This window comes from Amblyraja radiata, chromosome 13 (assembly GCF_010909765.2).
Source record: "Amblyraja radiata isolate CabotCenter1 chromosome 13, sAmbRad1.1.pri, whole genome shotgun sequence".
In the NCBI taxonomy this organism is placed as follows: Eukaryota; Metazoa; Chordata; class Chondrichthyes; order Rajiformes; family Rajidae; genus Amblyraja; species Amblyraja radiata.
In genome coordinates, this window is record NC_045968.1 from 31,701,340 (window position 1) to 31,720,936 (window position 19,597).

The window sequence follows — 19,597 nt, forward strand, 5'->3', positions numbered from 1 at the left end:
ATGGAACAAATTTCCCAATTAATTCTGGCAGAGAATGCAGCCGAGAAAACTTGCTTACATTCATGCATCCTCCGCTGGTCAACAGGATCAGTGACCATGGGGAGCATATCATCGGCATAAGCCAAGAGAACCACCTCCATGCCCTTCCCGCACAGGGCCCAACCCATCAACCTGCTCCAATGATGACACAGGAATGGTTCCATGATGATGGAATACAACAGGCCAGGCCTGGGGTAATCGTGATGCATTCCACTCCCAAGGTAAAGCGTCACCATCTAAGACCCATTCACCATCACCAGGCACTCCACAGCTGTGACCATAGCTCCGACCTTCAGATTTATTTTGTGCAGTAAGTGAGCAGTGAAAGAGCTCCTCTTTGTGTGAGGCCGCATTTGGAGTATTGTGCGCATTTCTGGTCGCCCATTACATGAAGGATGTGAAGGCTTTGAGAAGAGGTTTACCAGGATGCTACCTAGATTTGAGGGCATTAGCTCCAATGAAAGGATTGTTTACTCTGGAAATTTGGAAGCTGAGCGGTGACCTGATGGAAGTTTAGAAAATATGAGAGACATGGATAGGATAGACAGTCAGAAACCCTTTCTCAAGGCGGAAATGTCAAAGATTAGAGGACATAGCTTCAAGATGTGAGGAGGAAACTTTAAATGAGATATGTTGGTCAAGTTTTCGACACTGAGTCTTTGGTGCCTTGAACTAGGTGCCTGGAGGTTTTGTGGAAGCAATTTTAGAATCCTCTGCCTACGGCATAAGTCTGCGTTTGTTTGTTCGTTTGTTCGTTCATTCCGGCACACGGCAGCCAGCCTTTTCTTTTGTTTTCTCTTTTAATTTCAAGTTTTTGCATACCTTGTGTGATGCAGACCAATTTCCCTCTGGGGATGAATAAAGTTTATTGTATTGTATCGTTAAACACTGAAGGTTACAATTTGCCACCTTCCAAAGTGTTGGAATGGTTGTAGCATCTATGTTCTATCCACTCATTTGTTTTTACTTCTTTGGCCAACTTTGTTTTCTTCACCTCTTTCTATGGGCAGTCAAAGTCAATGTGACTCTCACCCCTTAGTCTGAGATTCCTTCTCAAAGCCTTACGTCTCCCAAACTCTATCCATAAAGTTCATCTCTTTTGGTCACAGTTGCTACTGACTAATGATTTTCTTTTCTCTGAAGTTTTTATATCACAGATGCTGCATAAATCCAGGCTTTTCATTTGAAAAAGAGCTTCTTACACATGATCGAGCTCAAGATGAAAGGATTTTTTTTTCGAGCAATCTTTCACCTCTAATGGAACAGTAATGTTGGTGAAATCACCCATATCAAATACAGTAGGCAATCACCATTATGTTCCATCTCCTCAACATACTGTGATATATTAAATGATTTCAGGCTCAAATTATTTGTGAAGGTTTCTACTGCTGAAGCTTACTTCAAGTATATGAAACACAAAGATATTCTTTCCTCTTGTGTCTTTCTAGAGATAATAGCCTGGGTTCCATGGTTCCTCTTTACAATGAACCACTTTATTCAATTCATGACTTTCCTTTAAAGTTATTTAGTTTTGGTCATAAATCTTCTCTTCCTCAACAAGGTCTCATGTTTGTAGAAAGCCTGATTACAGTGAGGATTCTGTAAAGTATGGAAAATCAGAAATGTGGGGACTGGATGAGATACCATGCATTTACTTAAGAGAAGGCACAGAGTGTTGGGGTAGCTCAGCAGGTCAAGCAGCATCTCAGGAGAACATGGAGTGATGATGTTTTGGGTTGGGACCCTTCTTCAGACTTATTCAAAGCCAAGTATGAGTCTCCTGTTAGAAAACACACTAACATTCTCTGAGCCTTTTATGTACCAGTGTTGAAATGCAATTGCAAATGCAGTGGGTGAGATTTCTTCCCTAATGCATTACACCTCTACTATTCTTTCTCCTTGTTTGAGACCTTCTATAAAAATCATTTGTATGATCAATTTTAAGTCACAGCTTTTTCTTCACAATGCTAGCTAAAAATTAATGTGTAGCCTCAAAAGCCCCATTAGAAAATTTCCACTGTCATTACCAACGGGGGTTTAATATCCACAATCGTTCAGTGGATATATCAGAAGCATTTAGTTTCTGTCAGATTCAATCTTGTAATTACTGCAGTTTGAACAGATTAAATTTGATACAAACCCAAGATAAGTTTGCCTTTAAACACAAAATAAGCTTTTAAGTCTCCCTGTATATGTTGGTGAAAGAGAAATAATTGTCTGTAGTTACCTTTTGTAATTGAATTCTGCTAATCATTAATCACAATGCAAGTTCTCTTGGGCTATTTCATTTGCAGTTTGTTCATACACTCTCCTTTAAGACAAAGGTTCAGCTGAAAATCTAAATTACAGACTCTGAACGTAAAACCTTCATAATAGGACTCAATTAAGCTAGAGTGTGGACAAGGAAACTTATTGTGACAACTTCTAATAACAGTTTTTGCACTAATCATTGCAATAAATAATTCATACCTGCTGCAAATGACGCTCTATTAAAGAATAATAATGAATGTTCAGTCGCCAAGCAAATCCTCATCCATTATCTTTTACAAAACAGCCATTAGCTACCAGTAATTACAAAGCCAGTTACATATTTAAGGATATAATTAAAGAAAATGAATAGTAAACTCTAAGAATGACCAGTTTTGTCCTTTCAGTATGTCTTATTGCTTCCGATGTGATTCTTAAATTCCAATGCATTATTATTCTGTTTAATGAGCCAAATGGGAAAGCAAGGTATTAATGCAATAATTCTTCTTCACTGGAGAAAGGATGATGGAGGGGGGAACTGAAATCCACACTTTGAAATGCTAGTTGTGCAGTTGGGTTACATTTCTTTGTTCTTGGTGAAAACCTGTTACTCAGAAGTAATGCTGAGGGGATCTGGCGATGATCCATTATCTTTCCTCAGGATTTCTGCAACTTTGGTGGGGTGGTTCTAAAGAGGATATTGGGAAGATTTACCAGACCGATACTTGCAGGAAGAAAGAGAGAAATACAAGAGAATGCAAATGCTGGAATTTTAAGTAAAAAAAACACAAACTGTTGCAGGAACTTAGTGGATCAGGTAGCATCTGTGGAAGGAAATGTAGAATCAAGCAATGAAGAGATAGAATCAAACAATGATGGGGCTGAGTACAGGAGATCGAGAACGTTGTAACATGGTGTAAGGGCAATAGTCTCCCCTAGTTATCGACTTCAGGAAGCATGATGGTCTACATGCCTCAATCAATGTCATTGGTGCTCGTGAAAATGGATGAGAGCTCATGTTTCTTGGCATTAATATTACTATAGATCTGTCATGTATCAATCACATTGGTGCGACAGCCAACAAGGCACACTGACGCCTTTACTTCCTGAGAAGACTGAGGAAATTCGGCATATTTCCAATGACTCTTCCACAGCATAGCAAGCATACAGGTTGCATTGCAGCTTGCTTTGGGAACAGCTCTGCTCAAGACCACAAGAAGTCACAGAGAGTTGTAGATGCAGCCCAGTCTATCACATAGACCAGATTTCCCACCACTGCCTCTGGTTATCTAATGTTAATGCACCATCAGATATCTTGGAAATTAGAATTATCTTATGCATTGTTGTATTATTCCCAATTGCCCCTGACCCTCACTATAACCGCCAGCTGGGGATTGATCCCCAGATATTGCACTGAATATCTTTTTTACCTTCTAACTGTATTTCCTCCATTCTCCAGCCAATTGGTTCGCTCAAATGAGCAGCCACATGGTGTTCTGCTAATTGAAAAGGAACAGACGTATTATTATCCAGATGCTGGTTTTTTATTTACCATGGCGTCTTTGACTATAACTCCCAAATGTGCAAACTCCACCACTTTGGACAAGGGAACAGGTACGTGAGCACTCTACCTGCAAATTCTCTGAGGTTGCATCTCCCACTGACTTACAAACATGTTGCTATTTGTAGAAGAAAAATTATAATCTCCAGACACTTAATTATGGTTGGAAATAAATAAGGTACCGAAAGGGTGTGCGGATACACAGACATCAATATTTTACAGCTAGCGCAATGTGTCAGAGATCCTTGTGGGGACATATATTCAGTCTGCTGGTGGTAGTAATGGCTTCCCCAGGCACAGAACCCCCTGCCAATTGCTTTCCCCACCAAATGCTGAACAGGCCTGTATCTGCTGACTGGGGAGGGGGGAGGGGGGAGGGGGGAAGGGGGAAGGGGGGGTGGGGGATGGGGGGAGGGGGGGAGGGGGGAGGCATGCTGGATTTTTAGTTTCGTTTAATTTGGAGGTACAGCATGGAAACAGGCCCTTCGGCATACCGAGTCCGCGCTGACCTGCGACCTGCACATTAACACTATCCTACACATACTCGGGACAATTTACATTTCTACCAATCCAATTAACCTACAAAACTGTACGTCTTTGGAGTGTGGGAGAACGTACACACTCCGCAAAGATAGCACCCATAGACAGGATCGAACCTGTGTCTCTTGCGCTGTAAGACACCAGTTCTACTGTTACGCTGCCATGCCGCCCTCTGTCAGATAAATATTATCAGTCTCATGCTTAATCCACTCTTATGGAAGCAAGACCCTTTAATATTTCCTTCCTGTGAGCTCTACGTGGACAATAATTTACATTTTAGTTTAGTTTAGAGATATAACGCAGAAACAGGCCCTTCTGCCCACCGAGACCACACCGACCAGTGATCCCCGCACAGCTACCCTACACACACTAGGAACAATTTACACTTATACCAAACCAATTAGCCTACAAACCTGTACGTCTTTGGAGTGTGGGAGGAAACCCGAAAATCTCAAAGTAAACCCACGCAGTCATAGGGAGAACATATACAGACAGCACACATAGTCGGGATCGAACCCGGGTCTCCAGCACTGCATTACGCTGTAAGGCAGTAATTCTACCACAGCACTGCTGTGCCAATCTCTCTCTAATGTCAATGTCTCATCCCCATGTCAATTAAGACACACCTTCTGTTGGTTTGCAATTGCCCCGGTCTTTGTTACTTTGTCTTCCTGTAAGTACTTAGAAATAAAATAAATTCTATTATGGTCTGAAGTCTGAAGAAGATTCTCGACCCAAAATATCACCTATATATATATACACCAGCTCCTAAATATCACCTAAATACCAGCTCCATAGATGCTGCCTCACTCGCTGAGTTTCTCCAGCATTTTTGTCTACCTTCTATTATGGTCTTGATTATGATGACTCTTATCAATTGTGATCTATGTGACAAGGTATTCCAAATGTAGTCTCAATAATGACTTGTACAGCTGCATCATGATGTGCCAACTTTTGTACTCAGTACTTGAGTGGTGCAGCAGAGAGTTGCTACCTTACAGCACCCGCGTTTGATCCTGACTACAGCTGCTGTCTGTACAGAATTAGTATGTTCTTCCCATGACCTACACGGATTTTCTCCGGGTACTCTGGTTTCCTCCCACACTCCAAAGGCGTACAGGTTTGTAGGTTAATTGGCTTTGGTGAAATTGTAAATTGTCCCTAAGGTAGTGTTTATGTGTGAGGATCGCTTGTTGGTGCAGATTCAGTGGGCCGTAGGGCCTGTTTCTGATCTGTATCTCTAAACTAAAACTAAACTACCCTTCCCATGAAAGCAAGCATAATGTTCCAGTTTTGCAGGTGAAAATTCTGATCCCAAAGCTTCCATTTTCTCAAGGACCTGCAGTGTATTTTCAGGATTTGAGTTGTACCAAATAAGCACCACTTGCTTGTGAACTGGAGCAGCACAGGTCTGAGTCCCACTATATTAAATCTTCTCACCATAGTTAACAGGATGGAGATTGTATTGTTTAGACTTTGAAGTCTTTAGAAAGTGAAGGGACAATTATTGCACGTGTCACTTCCACGTTACCATGCGGCTGGTGAGCATGCACGGTTGTTAAAAGCAGTAAATTATAAACAAATCTCTGAATCATTTTTAACGAAGTGATTCTTTAACAGGCAGATTTGTACATCATTATCTCTTATGCAGTCCAAAACTGCTTAGATTCCAGTTCTTTCAGAGCATCACAGAATCCGAACTTCTCTCCTTTCATCTGCTTTCTGCCACAAGATCAAAGAGAATTTCAGATGCAGCAAACGGGCCCAGTATCAGAGTGCATTTTATAAGCACCCTCCAGTATTCTGTTAGAGTAGACTTCATACAACTCTGTTACATAAAGAAGAAAGGCATATACAAAGGGTGACTCAGATCTCAATCAACAGCTGGCCCATCGGTAACAATCCCCGCTTCAACCTCAGTGCACGAAGGAAAAGCATAAACAAAAAAGTGCGTTCTTTTTATTCATGGTCGCAGCCTAACTGTTCCTAAGTGAGACCTGCCGGTGATTTTTAATTCTTGTGCCAGGAATCTGAGCAACAAAATTAAACTGAATCTAATGGGCTGAATAATCAATTAAAACATCATTATGTGCTGCTTGGTCGAAAGTTTGATGGTATACTGCACTAATGCAGCAATGCTTGTATGCTTCCTGCAGCACACAAGGTTTTATGCAGAATGTTAATCCATGATATGCTCTAGAACAAGCAACATATTGTGCATTGCCTCCACAAGGAAAACACCAATCCTTATCCATTTCCATAAGAGGATTAATGAAGCATCATTCATATCTTCAGCTCTCCGAGTAATGATGAATAGGAGATGATGAAGAGGAACTAAATATTTTAATAAATTCTGCATCAAAATGGTTAACAGGTTTGTTTATAACTTGCTTCCTTTAACTTCCATGTGTGCTCATCAATCTCCCTCGTGTTGATGTGTGATAGGGCACATATGCATACATACATTGTCCCTTCACTTTTTACTCCATGTCCCAGAGATCAAATTGACACCTTCTTCACTCCTGTAATCCCATTTGCCTTTTCCCTGGCTATGGAAACAGAGGTCTGTGAGCTACTTCATGCAGAGCTCCAGCTGTGTACGAAATCTGCCCTGATGTGCCAGCAGAGGTGGACAATGCACACGTCACTTCTTTAGCCAGTTGCCTGCAGCAAGAATACACAACTCACAGTGATTCATACATTAGAAACAAAGAAAAATAGGTGCAGAAATAGGCCATTTGACCCTTCGAGCCAGCACCACCATTCAATATGCTCATGGCTGTTCATCTAAAATCAATACCCCATTCATGCTTTCCCCCCCATATCCCTTGATCCCTTTAGCCCTAGGAGCTAAATCTAACTACCTCTTGAAAACATCCAGTGAATTGGCCTCCACTACCTTCTGTGGCAGAGAACTCCACAGATTCACAACTCTCTGGGTGAAGAAGTTTTTCCTCATCTCAGTTCTAAATGGCCTACCCCTTATTCTTATATTGCCAGAAGGTTGACTGAATTTCCTATCCCAAGGTGCAGCAGAGCTCAGAGTCAGCACTACATTTTTTAGCCAGACTGTGAGCTGGGGGTGCCAACCACAAACTTTTCATCTGGTTTGTGCTATGTGACAATGTTATCGATCTAACAAACCATCGTGCCATAAAATGGTTTCTATGTCAGCTATGTGAAAGGGACTTTCAAACCCAGATTTGTCTCATCAGCCACCTCTGCACAAATTGCAACAATAGACTGGGTGTCATATCTTACTCAAGAATGAGTGAAGAACAACGTGGACTCCATAATGCATTGCAAAGTAATGATTGCTAAAATATAGCTCCATCCCCTCCAAACCTATCAAAAACTCAGCTTTAAAAAATGCAATAAACATGATTATTTATGATTATTTATTTTGTTTTGGCACTTACGACCCTGTTGGTGATGAGAGCTGGCAAAACTTGGGAAGAGTCGTTTCAAGCTGTCAAAGATTTCAGGCTTCTCCAGTGTACTGTATGAGGTCTTGACGTAGAGAGGACGGGGACGTTAATACGCGGGAACTGCTCCAGTACATCGAGCGCGCGGGCAAACCGACTTTGGACTTTGAATAATGGCGCCAAAAATGTCGGCGCTGACACGTATAATGTATTGAAAAGAATTTTGCTGTGCAGTTGCATATGTGACAAATAAAGCACCATTGAACCATTGTATGATGATAATGGAGCACCCAAGGAAGATTCACAGTTACAGAGAGAATGAGCAAGCTCTACATGTACTGCACTGCATATCAGAATCAAACACTGCTTGTGGCAGCTGCACAATCTACTGCAACATAGTTGTTTTTATCGCACTCTGCCCACTGAATTTGAATTGAATTTGAATTGATTTTATTAGGGACAGTGCATATTAATAAACATTTGCATGTAATATGCAAGATTGTAGCCAGTAGCTAATTTCCATCTTTAGTCCCAACACAAGGTAAACACATCCCAAACAAGGTAAAAACAAAAGACAAAAACATAAACAAAACAAACAATAAAGTAAAAAAGTAGCAATAAAAGAGTACCATAGAATAATTTTAAGGTAGATTATGATTGCAATTTTGATTTTGCAGTAACCATGTTTTTAGATGTTTGGTAAATGAGGTAAGGGTTGGCAGATCCCGTATGACGCATGGTATCGCGTTCCAGGTCTGCGACGCTCGATATGAAAATACTGACTGCCCAAAGACACTTTTCCTAAACGGGACTATACAATCACCCCTGGAGGCTGCTCTTGTCAACCTATTTGTGTTTTTCTTTATAAAGTCCTTTAACAGAGGTGGGGCTAGTCCACGGAAGATTTTGTAAACCAAAATCGAGTCCGAATATTTTATTACGTTTTCCCAGCTCAGCAGATCAAATTTCTTCAGGATGCTACAGTGCAGGTACATTCTGGGCTTTTTGTCAAGGGTTTTTAGGGCTTGTTTATAAGCAATTTCAACAGACTTTAGTGTGGACTTACATGCCAGTGACCAAGTTGTTATGCAGTAGGTCATGTATGGCACAATCATTGCATCACTTTTTTCCCCTCTCCCATCAGGCAAAAGGTATAGAAGTGTGAAAATGCATACCTCCAGTTTCGGGAACAGTTTCTTCCCAACTGTTATTAGGCAATTGAATCATCCTACCACAACCAGAGAGCAGTGCTGAACTGCTATCTACTTTGATGACCCTCGGACTATCCTTGATCAGACTTTGCTGGCTTTACCTTGCACCAAACGTTATTTCCTTATCATGTATCTATACACTGTAACTGGACGATGGTAAAAGCTTTTCACTGTACCTCGGTACACGTGACAATAAACTAAACTGAACTGAACTGTATATGTGCTGTATATGAACTGTATATGAATACACACTGAAGTGCTCAACCATGTCCTGGGGGTGGGAGATTGCAACCTTCACATGGTCCCCCGTTTCGACGAATGTAATCAACCTGGCATGCACAAACAGAAGTTCAAACAGAACAAGTTGTCTTACAATTTGAGTATAGGAGCAGGGAGGTTCTACTGCAGTTGTACAGGGTCTTGGTGAGAGCACACCTGGAGTATTGCATACAGTGTTGGTCTCCAAATCTGAGGAAAGACATTCTTGCCATAGAGGGAGTACAGAGAAGGTTCACCAGACTGATTCCTGGGATGTCAGGACTTTCATATGTAGAAAGACTGGATAGACTCGGCTTGTACTCGCTAGAATTTAGAAGATTGAGGGGGGATCTTATAGAAACTTACAAAATTCTTAAGAGGTTGGGCAGGCTAGATGCAGGAAGATTGTTCCTGATGTTGGGGAAGTCCAGGACAAGGGGTCACAGTTTAAGGATAAAGAGGAAATCTTTTAGGACCGAGATGAGGAAAACATTTTTCACACAGAGAGTGGTGAATCTCTGGAATTCTCTGCCACAGAAGGTAGTTGAGGCCAGTTCATTGGCTATATTTAAGAGGGAGTTAGATGTGGCCCTTGTGGCTAAGGGGATCAGGGGGTATGGAGAGAAGGCAGGTACAGGATACTGAGTTGGATGATCAGCCATGATCATATTGAATGGCGGTGCAGGCTCGAAGGGCCGAATGGCCTACTCCTGCACCTATTTTCTATGTTTCTATTTTTCTATGTACAACTTTAGGCTGTGCACGCCATATGCAAGAAGAAGGACCATGTCCTTTGTCCTGGACCCACCCCATTGAAGCTACGGCCAGGAAAGCACACCAATGCCTCTACTTCCTCAGAAGACTAAGAAAATTCAGCAAATCTCCAACGACTGTTACCAACCTCTACAGATGTGACATGGAAAGCATCTTATCAGGATGCATCACAACTTGGTTTGGCAACAGCTCAGGCTAACACTGCACAAAATTGCAGCGAATTGTGGATGTAGTCTAATCTACAGTATCACACAAACCACCCTACCCACCATCGAGCTCACCTACACACCTTACAATGCCTCGGAAAGCCGCCAATGTCACCAAGGACCATTTACACCTCTTCATTCTCTCTTCTCCCTTCACCCGCCAAGCAGAAGATACAAATGCTTGAAAGCACGTACCACCAGATTCAGGAACAGCTTCTTCACTGATGTTATCAGGCTACTGAAGGGTCCCAATTTCCCAATTTACCTCATTACATCACTGGGGCTTTTTTTTCTGAACTTACTATGTAACTGAAATGTTTCTGGGGAGGGAGGACAGTGGCAAGCTAGAGCTTCTGCCTCACAGCTCCAGTGATCTGAGGTCAACCCTGACCTCTGGTGCTGTGTGTGTTGAGTTTACACATTCTCTCTGTGAACTTCCTGTGTGTGGATTTCCTTCAGTTTCCTATCCAGACTTGCAGGTTGGAAGATTATTTGGCTCCTGATGTCGGTTGGTGGTAGAATCTGGGGAGAGAATAAAATGAGATTAGGAATAGTGTAAGTATAGGAATAGTGCAAATGGGTGCTTGACAATTGGTCCACTCATGGGGGGCCAAAGGGCCTACTTTCATGCTGTACAACTCTATGGCAATTGCCTGACATGTGATATTAATGCACAGTGAGCATGTATAATAGACAGACTACATTTCAATTAATCCACAACATTTAAGCTTGACAAATTATTTCCTATCTGCTGTTGGATGTCCTCGCTGCCTTACCAAAGCTTCTCTGTAAACATGTTTATTGAGGAATGTAGTTTATCATGTGGCACTGCCCAGAGGCATTGGTTCATATTTTCTGTCTGTGTTAAGCTGGACTGCTCATAAGATACCAGCTGCAGCGGATAGGATCTGTCATCAGTGCCAAATCCTCCCAGCCAAAGACCGGCTCTTGGTCCCACTACTGTTCCACTTGAGGAAAGGAGAGCAGAAGAATGAAACATCTGGCACAATTCCAAACCAGTGGCTATAGCTGCCTATCAAGTTCTTCACTCCACATTCTTTGGCTGCCAAGCAGTCCAGGCTTTGCATTTACTCATTGATATTCCATTCAATTCATCATAGATGTTTACTAATGAGAAATGCTGTCACATGTAATTGTGAATGTGTCTGACTATCTATGCACTAGAGGGCGAAACTGAGCTTCCAGTTGACTCACTTTAATTCTCCATCCCACTCCCACTCTGACCTATCTCTGCCTGAATTTTATAATGAGGCTTATCTCATCTTCCATCTGAGAACATCACAGGTTTCTAGACTCAGTACACTCTAAACTACTACATTAATCCCTGGAACACCTGGATAAGAGAGACACCTATATCAGACTTCAAATTCCTAGGAGTCAATATCACCCACAACTTCTCCTGGACCACCTATATTGAAGCAATGACCAATTAAGCACACAAATGCCTCTACTTCCTTAGAAAGCTTTAGAAGTTCATCATTAGCCAATAACTCTCACCAACTTCGACAGATGCACCATAGAAAGCATTTTATCAGGATGCTTCACAGCTTGGTTTGGGAACAGTTCCATCCAAGACCGCAAGAAATTGCAGCAAATTGTGGATGCGACCCAGCCATCACACAAACCAGCCTCACATTGACTCCATTTATGCCTCATGCTGCCTCGGCTCTCCAGGTATAGAAGTGTGAAAACACACACATCCAGATTCAGGGACAGTTTCTTCCCAACTGTAATCAGGCAACTGAATCATCCTACCAACAACTAGAGAGCAGTTCTGCACTAGTATCTACCTCATTGGTGAACCTCAGACTACCTTTGATCAGATAGCGGCTTTACCTTGCACTAAACATTATTCCCTTATCATGTATCCATACACTGTAAATGACTCAATTGTAATCACGTATTGTCTTTCTGCTGACTGGTTAGCACGCAACTGAAGTTTTTCACTGTACCTCGGTACAAGTGATAATAAACTAAACTGATCTGAACTGAACAGTATTGAATTTTTCATTTTCAGGCCAGTCACTAATTGCTCCCATGAATCATAACGTATCCCCATGTTAATCCAGCTCTCACCCAATTATAGGTATTCTCATTGTCCTATCCATCTCTCCTCTACCTTCCCTTGCAACTTAACATTCCTTTCCAGTTCTGACGAAGGGTTAACACTGTTTTTTTCCTGCAGATGCTGTCCGACATGTTGAATGTTTCCAGCACCATATTGGGGGTTTTTTTCAGATTTCCAGCATCTGCAGTTTCTTGATTTGTATTTACCTGCAGTTAGCCCCTCAAAGCACTGGCGAAATGTCACCACATTATTTCTGCAAAATCCTCCAAATCTCCTGGCAGGATAAGTGAACCAATACAATTTCCTCTCACTGGCCAATATCCTCAGCATTGAGGCTATATCAGTCATGTGATCAAAACCAACTTCCCAAGACAGATACTCCGCCACAGCAAGGGACCACAAGGTGAACAGATGAAATACTTCAAGAATGGTCTGCAAAATCCCCTTGATGAAGTGTAACTTCTCCAGCAACTTGAGTCTGGGGCAACTCAGAATGGCGAAGAGGTGTTCAGGAAGGGATTGAGAGCTTTATTCCATTCATCAAGAGCCCAATGAATCCCTGCAGAGACAGCTGAAGTAGCACATGACCTTCCAACCCCCCCTCACCACACACCTCCTCCCCTCCCCAGTCAACAAAATCCTGTTCCACTTATGACAGGATCTGCAGCTGATCTTATCAATCACCTCAGATTGTACAGGACTGGAGTGAAATAAGTCGTCCTTGATGTGGAGGGACTGCCCAAGATGGGGGGGAAGAGTTCATGAACACATCACCTAGATCCAATGTTTGAAAGAAGGCAGGAGGATAAGTCATTGGGTGCAGTTTTTACAAGGAACAATCCAATCACTCTAGATGTAGCTTGCATCCACAAATTAGTCTCTTTCACCCTTATATCCACATAGAATGAATAAGAACTGTAAAATTAGAACTGGGTACGGATGAAAAACATAGACTTACACAGCACCTGTCATGACTTCAAGCTGTCCCAACGTGCTTTCAACTGGTGGAGTATGTTTGAAATTAACATGCAGGAAATTTGGAAAAAAGCTGCAAAATTTTGCAGGGACAAGTGAGTGCAGATGCTGGAATCTTGAGCAAAAAAACGACTCTAGAGGAACACAGTGGTGCATCGGTAGAGCTGCTGCCTCACAGCGCCAGAGACCTGGGTTCCACCCTGACTCTCCGTGCTGTCTGTGTGGAGTTTGAACGTTCTCCCTGTGACCGCATGGGTTTCTCCAGGTGCTCAGGTTTCCTCCCACATTCCAAAGACGTAGTTAAATTGGTTTCTTTAAAATTGTTCCTATGGTGTGTAGGATAGGTGATCGCTGGTCAGCACGGATTCAGTAGACCGAAGGGCCTGTTTCCACGTTGTATCTCTAAACTAAACTTAAATAATATCTGCAGGTTATAGTAGCTGTAGAAGGAATGGTCACACAAATTTTGGGGTCGGGACCCTTCCTTAAGAAAATTGTACGCAGTAAGGTACTAGAAACAGAAATTGGATATTGATCAAAATTGATCAAATTTAATTTTAGTTTTGATTATCCTTAGGATCCCTTGAAACTTCTTGAGAGAATGGATGGGGTATTATACTAGTGCCTCATCCAAAAGTAGAACAATTCAAATAATGTCTCACATTCCTAGTACTGCACTGGAACATCAGATTAGAATTATATCCATGAGCACTTGGAGTGGGGTTTGAACACACACTACTGGTTGCATCACAGCCCTGGTTTGGCAATTTGAATGCCGGGGAATGAAGGAGATTATAGAGTGATAGACACTCCCCTGTTCATCACAGGTACTGACCTCTCCACCATCAGCAAGGATCTTTAGGTGTCTCTGCTTCAAAAAGCAGCCAATATCATTAAAGATCCATGTCACCTTGCCATTCTCTCATTTCACTCCTACCATCGGGAAGGTATAGGAGTATGAAAGCCATAATAGGAGTTTGAAAGCGATGACCACGAGGTTCAAGGTTGAACACAACCTAACACTAACCTGAACTATGAACTTCTATGGAGTATCTTTAGTTGCAAAAAAGACTTTGAGTTTTTGAACTAGTATTATGGTTATTCATTTACTGAATTGTTTGTATTTATTAAATATTATCAGTTTACAAGCTTGTTATGCTGCTGCAAGAATCTCATTTTTCTCATTGTCAGTACAGATTATATACAATTAACTCTTGACTACCTTCAGCTTCAGAGGTAATTATGTAGCAGTGAACCTGAGCCAACAGCCACAGCATTACAATTTCAGCATTATCAGCCGGGGAAATTTTTACCTTTTTCAAAACTCTCCTTTTCCAAGTATGATGACATGTATCAGACACCAAGATCCCACTCTATTATCTCACTTTGGCAACTTTCCCCCCAAATTTCTTCACCCCATCATTGCTAGCCTTGCCTCCAGCTAATGTCCCACCTCTATCACTCACTTTTTAAAGAGTTTCTTAAAAAACCCCATTGTGTAGCGGCACCAAACGTAGTGAATAAACAGTTGCTTTATTCAGTGAGATAATAGGTTTGAAATACAGTTTGGTCCTCTAACATAATAATGTCATTGCTGCTGCAGCTGAGTGAGTAGGTATGTTGCAAAACTTACCTTCAGCGGCGCTGCAGTTCTGCCACTGCCCGTGTGTGCGACTTTGGCGCCTTTGAGAGGGGGCGGGTTTAAAACGCGATTTTCACTAGGCTGTTGAAATCAATGTTGTTCAGCCTACTTAGTTGCTGACGAAAAATCGTTGCGAAATTCGTTCGCTGCAGGTATTTTTAAACTAAATTGGGTTATTTAATTGTTTAGTAAATTAAAAATCATCCTCTAAAGCCGCGAACCCCGACAACGGGACGGATCTCATGTAGGGGACAAGGCAAGGTAAGTTGTTTATTTTTACATTAAAAAGGGCTTCTTAAGATCCCTTTATACAAAATTTTATGTTGCGAGTAGCTGACTTGGGGGCCCATTCAATCCCGCAGTATCTTTCATGCCATATGGGCTTCAAATCCACCGCAATGGCAGCGTTCCAAACCAGCGTGTTCCACAGAATCCCACTCGCAAGCTGATTTAAATGGCCATTAATTTACAGCAATTGAACACTAAATCCCTTCCATTTGGCCTATAAATTAATGTCAATGAGATTTAAAAATCATGTTTTATTGTGAATCCTTGTGTGAATGTTCTTTGGACACTTAGGCTATTTAAAAATGTTAATCTTTCCTTAAGAAATGGATAGATGTTTAGATCTAGTAATTGAATTTTGGAATTAGCTACAATTGGGTAACTAACTAATTATATGCTTTACTTTCAGGTCATCCAAGTAAGATTGTTTAATATTTGTTTCAGAATGCTTCAATCTATAATAACTGAAAATTTCTTTCAGTTCTCTTAATGTTTAAGAAAGTTATGGGCTTTAGACTGTTCTTGATCACAGCTTTTGTGTTAAGTCAATGGAAAATCAATAGGGAACAAGATGCTAATTTCCGAGTATGAAAATGGCCATAACTTTTTTAATACTGAAGATATGAAAGTGAATTAGGTGTCAAATTAAACTTCTTTTTATGCTTTATCTGATGGGATAAATTGCAGACTTGATTTTTAAAATCTCAACATTTTGTAACATTGCTAGAGCGAGGGTGTTGTCTTGAGCTCAGCTACCTGTTGACTGCTTGATCTCAAAGTGAGATATGCTTATGTAGCAGGACACTCCCCTTAACCCAATGACGTCAGGTGACAGCCCACGTAACCACTGACGAGGGTTCGACCGCAAGTGGTCTGACTATCAGCTGATGCCACAACTGCTTTGATTAAGCTTTTCATTAAGCATCCCAAAAATCCCTGCTGTATGTTGTACAAATTGTCCTGATAACACTCCTTTGAAGCCAGTGAGAGCATTAAATAAATGCAAGTTTCTTCTTTTTATAATTCAGATTCAGATTCAGATTCAGAAAACTTTATTGTCTGTCGCAACAGAAAATCCTCTTTGACGTGGCTCCACATACAAACATACGGGAGCAACGCGCCGCGAGTCGCTCACAGAGTAGCGCCCCGCCCCTTGGGTTGTCAGCAGCGATACAATAATAAAGAACACACAAAATGTAACACAAACATCTACCACAGCATTCATCACTGTGGTGGAAGGCACAAAAATTTGGCCAGTCGTCCTCCACTTCCCCCCCGTGGACCGGACCAGAGTCCAGAGTCAGTCCAGGATCGGCTCTTCCTCACCGGAGACCACGGCTTTAAGTTGTTGTAGGCCGCAGGCCGGCAATCACGATTTAAAGTCCCCACCGCAGCCAGAAGCACCGTAGACTGCAGGGCCGGCGGTCGAATCTCCCCTCCAGGGGTGATGGTAAGTCCATGCCGGCCCCGCGGTAGAAGTTGGCCACGTGCCGGCAGTGATGGCTTCTTCTTCCCCCGGGTCCCCCACGAGGGATCCCGGGCTGTAGACACCGCACCAGCTGGAGCTGTGCAGACCGCGGCTTCAGGCTGCGACTTCAGGCTGCCGGCTGCCCCGGGCCAGCGAAACGGAGCGCTCCCCTCCGGCGAGCCCCAGCGAGGGCTCGCCCGCTCCACGCCGAGAGTCCACGCTGCGCCCGCCGCTGAAGCCCCGGGCGCGTCTCCGGGAAAGGCCGCGCCGATCCTTGATGTTAGGCCACGGGGGAGGCGACCTGGAAAAAGTCGCCTCTCCATGGAGGAGGCGACCGAAACGGTTTCCCCCTTACCCCCCCACACCACCCCCCACACAAAACACACGAAGGAACATTAAATACATACTTTAAAACAAACTAAAAAATAAAAAAAGGTTGAAAAAAACTGATGCGCTGCTGACATGGCTGCTGCCAGAACAGCGCCCCCCACGATTATCCATCCTTCTTGGATGTAGATATTTAATAAATGGATGGAGCAGTTAATAAGGATATCATTAACATCTAACTGGGAATATCTCCCCCGTCTCCATTGCCCTGTTGGAGAGATGTTACCTTTGATTTGAATCCTCAATTGGGCTTTGTTCATTTTCTGCCTGCCTGCTTCAGTTCTCTCGCGCAGCTCAGTAACCTGCTTACATCTACATTATCAGTAGTTTGAAAGAACCAATGGTTGTATTTTCACCAAGGCACTCCTCATTCTTGGCTGCAACTTAAACAGAATGTGGCATCCTTGGAGAAAAGGTGTGAATGTTTGTACTACCACTGCAGCTTCAGCGGGATACAGCAAAGTGATGGATGTGGAAGCAGAACTCCCACAGAAATCCAATATGTTGATTTATTTTAGAACCTGAAGAGATATCTGATTATCTCTGTAAATTGAATCAATTGAAATGACAGTGCTTTATAAATGTTGCCCCTCCTTCAGCAAGATGACAAATAACTCCTCACAATACCAATTCCAGACCCTGTTTCACACGCCCCAGAGAATCTCCCCAGCTCAGAGCCAGATTTACATAGGATTTACAGGGCCTCGAGATTTAGGGGGCCTCGGCATATATTTTTGACATAGTGCCATTGTTACAAAACCTACCATCAGTGGCGCTGTGCTTGCGATTCCGGAGCCTTTTTTTAATTTGTAGTTTGTTAAAAAGTTTTGTTCTGGAGGCCTTGTAGTCTTTTTAGTCTTTTTATGTTGGGGGTGGGGTGGGGGGGGGGGGGGGGGGTGGGGGGGGGGGGGGGGGGGAGGGGAAAATCGTTTTTCTCAGTCCCGACCTGGTCGAGGATGCGTCCTTCCTCCGTGCCACATCTTCGCCCCCTCCTCGCGGCCTAACATTCAGATTGGCGCGGCCTTTCCTGCCTGGGCCAGCCAGAGCTTCGAGCTGCAACTTCAGCACTGAGGTACCATCACGGAGCGGGCGATGCCTTACCCGGGTCGCTGTGTGGAGCTCCGACATGCTGACTTTGACATCGTGGAGCTGTGATTGCGGACCTTCCAGCCGCGGGCGGCGTTGAATTTAAACACCGTGGAGCCTGGGATCTCTCGCCGAGATCGCTAGAGTTGGAGCTCCGTCCAGCGCGGCCTGTGGACTTCGGGAGCAAGTGGCCATTTCGGAACTCCAAGCCGCTGAGAGCGTTCTTCAGACGCCGGAGTTCTCTGGTAGCAAGTGGCCATTTCGGAACTCCAAGCCGCTGAGAGCGTTCTTCAGACGCCGGAGTTCCATCATCCGGCAAGAGGGCCTGAAACATCGGGCTGCCATGGCGGCGACGGCGGAGGCCTCAATAGGCCCTGACCACGGGTGAACATGGAGGAAGTGGACTGAACTTTGGTGCCTTCCCTCACAGTGGGAACGTTGATCCCGCTATGGGGGGATGTTTTCTATGTTTAATGTTAAATTCTATAATGTTGTTTTTATTTTATTTGTGTGCTGCAATGGCAACTCAAATTTCACTGCACCAATTGGTGTATGTGACAATAAATGTCCTTTGTCCTTTGTTATTTAGGCCCCGATGCGAATCGGCCTTGTCTTGCCTGCCGATAACAATTGATAACAATCCAGAAACATCCATTCTCAAAATAATCAAATTCATTATTTTTTTGCACAATCATGTCATAAGAACATCTAAATCATCTATATTTTGTGTTATTGTCTATCCATGATCAATATTTTCATACTAAATATCCACTACAGTTTTAGTTAGATGTATTGTGCAAAAAATAATGATTTAATTATCTTGAGAGTGGATGTTTCTGGATTAATTTATGGGAATTAAACATTAAATTCCTTCCATTTAGCATATAAATTCATGACAAAGTGAGATTTAAAAATCATGTTATATTGTGAATTCTTGTGTGAATGGGATCTGTTTGTTATTTGTTATTTGGATACTTTGGCTATTTAAAAATGTTAGCCTTTTCTTAAGAAATGGATAGATGTTTAGATCTAGTAATTGAATTTGGATGAATTTAATTGATTAGATGAAACTGATGAATATGAATTTTTTGTTGGGTATTTACTATTTGTTTTAACGTTTAAAAAGCATACTCGTTTTGTAAACGGTTTTTGAAAGCAGATTTTTCAGATTTGATTCAGATTTTGCAATATAATTGTCAATAAGGAACAATTCTTTAAGAAATATTTCTCAACTATTATACAGATTTTTTTTTCTTCACTCGACCCCATTTTGTGAGAACGCCCCTTCATGTTTTCTTTTCTAATTATTGTTGAAGATTAATTTCATTTTTTATTTTCAGATTCTAATCTGAGCATGAGGAAAAGATTTGAAAGTGGTGTTAGCAAGCGCAAGAGAAAGACAAT